This window comes from Chrysochloris asiatica, unplaced genomic scaffold (assembly GCF_000296735.1).
Source record: "Chrysochloris asiatica unplaced genomic scaffold, ChrAsi1.0 scaffold00059, whole genome shotgun sequence".
Taxonomy (NCBI): Eukaryota; Metazoa; Chordata; class Mammalia; order Afrosoricida; family Chrysochloridae; genus Chrysochloris; species Chrysochloris asiatica.
The window spans coordinates 1,236,647-1,240,378 of record NW_006408577.1 but is presented as its reverse complement, the minus strand read 5'-3'; positions in this window follow the sequence as shown (position 1 = coordinate 1,240,378).

Genomic DNA, 3,732 nt, shown 5'->3' with positions numbered 1-3,732 from the left:
ATTTGTTCAGTATACAGACTGAATAAGTATTGTGAAATGATTCAACTCTGACACACATCTTTCCTGTTTTTTAAACCATGCAGTATCCCCTCTTCTGTTTGAATGACTGCCTTTTGGTCTAGCTACAGTTTCCCTATGAACACAGTTCAATGTTATGGAATTCTCATTACTCATAATGTTATTCATAATCTGTTATGATTTTACACAACCTGAATGCCTTTGTACAGTCAATAGAGCACAGGTAACAACTTTCTGGTATTAGAGAAGATCCATCTGACATCAGCAATGATGTTCTTCTTTCCATACCCTCTTCTGAAACTGGTTTAAATGTTTGGCAGTTCCCTGTTGATGTATTGTTATAACCATTTTTTTGTATTATTTTCAGCAAAATTTTACTTGTGTGTGATATTAATGATTTATTCTATATTTCTACTTCTGTTGGATCACGTTTCTTTAGATTCGGCACAAACATGACAATTTGGCAGGTACACCTGCCTTCCAAATTTCTTGGTATAGATGAGTGAATTCTTCCAGCATTTTATCTATTAGTTAAAATATCTCAAGTGGTATTTCCTCGAGGACTTCCGATTTGGCAGCAGCAGAACACAGTCAGGTAGGGCATGCTCCATGGGGGAGGGAATGAAAACGCAGACACTACTCTCACAGAACAGCACCAGAGCGCTGGATCTAGCATAAGGGTCAGAGCATCAGTTTCCCGCAACTGCCAGTGGAAAAGTCATGGTAAAAAGGAAAATATTGTGATTTAGAAATTTGTCAAGACACAAGACTCCCTCTGTAGCCATCCCGCCCAGGTGGAGGTCAGAGGGTGGGCTACAGGTAGACTGGCACAGGGAACCGACACTAAAAACAGCACAGTGACAATTGCTAAAGGAGGTGGGGGGGCACGATTCTACACATTTTTATATCCTCTTTCCTGTCACACCATCTTTGCCCAGCCTGGATGCTTTCAGGTGAATGGGTTCACACAACCAAAAAGTCCAGTGTTGAGACCCACCAGTCCAAGGGCACATTCTTTGGCTGCTGCTTTTGATTTCTGCCTGTTGGTCCCAGCCCTAAAGTTAACTTGTGCAGGAAATTTACTCCTGCCTATGACTTAAGCCATGGTATTTTCAATAACCTCATATGCATGCAAAAGCTGGACAGTGAATAAGGAAGAACGTAGAAGAATTGCTGTTTTTGAGTTATGGTGGAGGAGAATATTGAAAGTGTCATGGACTGCCAAAAGAACCAATAGATACATTTTGGAAGAAGTGCAGTCAGAGTGCTCCTTTGAGGTCAAGATGGCCAAACTTCGTCTCTCATACTTCACACATGTCGTCAGGAGGGACCAGTCACTGGAGAAGGATATCATGTTTGGAAGGTGGAGGGTCAGAGAAAAAAAAGGAAGAACCCCAAAGAGATGGATTGGCCAGGTGGCAGCATTGATGGACTCAAGCGTGGCAACAATAGTGAGATTGGCCCAGGATAAGGCAGTGTTTGTTCTGCTGTGCATAGGGGTCTCTATGAGTCAGTACTGACTCAATGGCAGCTAACAACAACAACAATCCAGCAAGAAAAAAAGGTTTGGCCTGACAGAGAAACCATATGAACAATCTGTAAAACCCCAACATAAAAAGACACAACTATTTCAATTACACTGTGCACATGCACATACCTAACTGACCTTCAGAGATGAAAAAGTAAACAATATTTCTCTCATTAACTTCTCAATATCCATCTGTGCATCTCTACGGTGGTGACTAGAGGAGGGGCCTGAGTGAGTGGACACCCCACCCAGTACTAGAGGCTTCTATAGTGCACACACACTGCTTGTGTTGCAAGGCTACTGAACAGTTGGCCAGTTTTATTTTTGTTTCAAAATGGTGGTTCTTGTCTCTGCTTTTATATTGCTTCTGCTATTGGGCCTTTTGATCACACATTTTTCCTGGAGGTGGGAGCTTTTTCCCCCTATGTTACCAAAGAAAAGTCAGCAGTCATGGCCATATAGCCAAGCAACAAGCATACTCCATAATATTCCCCCATTGAGAAAAGAGCCAAAAACAGCTGCTAAGCATTACATATGAAAAGGAAAGCCTATCTCCTGATCATATCCATGAGGAGACACCCAGTAAGCTGAGTAACATAGCAACAAATATCAATTTAAGTATTAAATATCCACATAACCACTGAAAATGGTGAACAAAAAACAACAAAAGATATCAAAATATGTCCAAAACCAGAAAAGAGTAGCTGAGACAAATGAGCTGGAGACAGACAAAGGTTTTCTAGAAGAGGAAGAACAGGTTTTAGATTTGCCTGAGAAGGAATTCAGAAGAATGATATGGAAACAAATTCAAATGCTCCGAAAAGAGGTGGAGGAAAACAAGGAAGAAGTCAGGAAAGTACTATAATTGCAATCAAACAATATTGATACAGCATTGGAAACAATTCAAAACCTGCAAAAAGAGGTCCAGATGATTAATAATAAAATAACAGAAATGGACAATACACTGAAAGGGGAAAGGAGCAGAATTGAAGAGATGGAAGCCAGAACCAGTGAGCTGGAAGAAAAATTTCCCAAAGCTGCTAAAATAGAAGAGCAAGCTGAAAGAAGGATAAAAAAAAATCTGAAAAGACTCTAAGATTCATGCTGGATAACATGAAGAGGAACAACTTAAGAATTATTGGCATTCTGGAACAGGAAGAACCAGAGAAGTCTACAGAGGAGTTAGTGGAAGAGCTTTTGGAAGAAAATTTTCCTAACATCTTGAAAGATGAGAAGATAAACATTCAAGAAGCTGAACATACCCCAGGAAGGATAGACACCCAAGAGAAAATCACCAAGACATATAATAATCAAGCTCTCCAAAATCAAAGACAAGGAGAGAATACTAAAAGCAACCAGGGAAAAGAGAAATGTTACTTACAAAGTCAAGCAAATCAGATTAAGCTCTGACTATTCAGCAGAAACCACTCTGGCAAGAAGGCAATGGGAAGATATATACAAAATCTTAAAAGAAAAAAAACTTTCTACCAAGAATCATCTATCTAACAAAACTGTCAATCAAATACAATGGTGCAATAAAAAAATTCCAGGATAAACAGAAGGTAAGAGACTTTGTCAAAGCCAATCCAGCACTTCAAAACATCCTAAAGGGAGTTCTTTGGACTGAAAACCAACAAGAAGAGACAACAACCAGAGATTGACAGGTGTGGCAACACCACCTGAAACTCAGATGAAGGATAGCAGAGTCTTGTACAGAACAAAATTACAACAATGAACTCAAAGGAACTGGGAGGTCAACTGAAAATCAAAATAATAACTATGTCAAATAAGGGGAAAATGTAGGAACAGAGATCCAGGTGGTGAGAAGATCAGGTAGATTACAAGATACAAAAGAATGTCTTAAATAGAGGGAAAAGTTAATAGACTATAAGGTAACCCCAAAGAAAGTTAACACTTCACAATTTACCATGAAAATGAACTTCCAAGGAGAACAAGCAAACATGAAAACTAAAAAGAAACCTACAAGAAATAGCACAAAAAAACCACAAACGCTGCACAAGAAGGCATGCAGAACAAAGGAACAGACAGCACTACCAAAAAATTAACATAATGGCAGCAATTAATTCATACCTATCGATAATTACATTGAATGTCAATGGATTAAATGCACCAGTGAAGAGACAGATAGTGGCAGAATGGATAAGAAAACAAGACCCTTCAATATG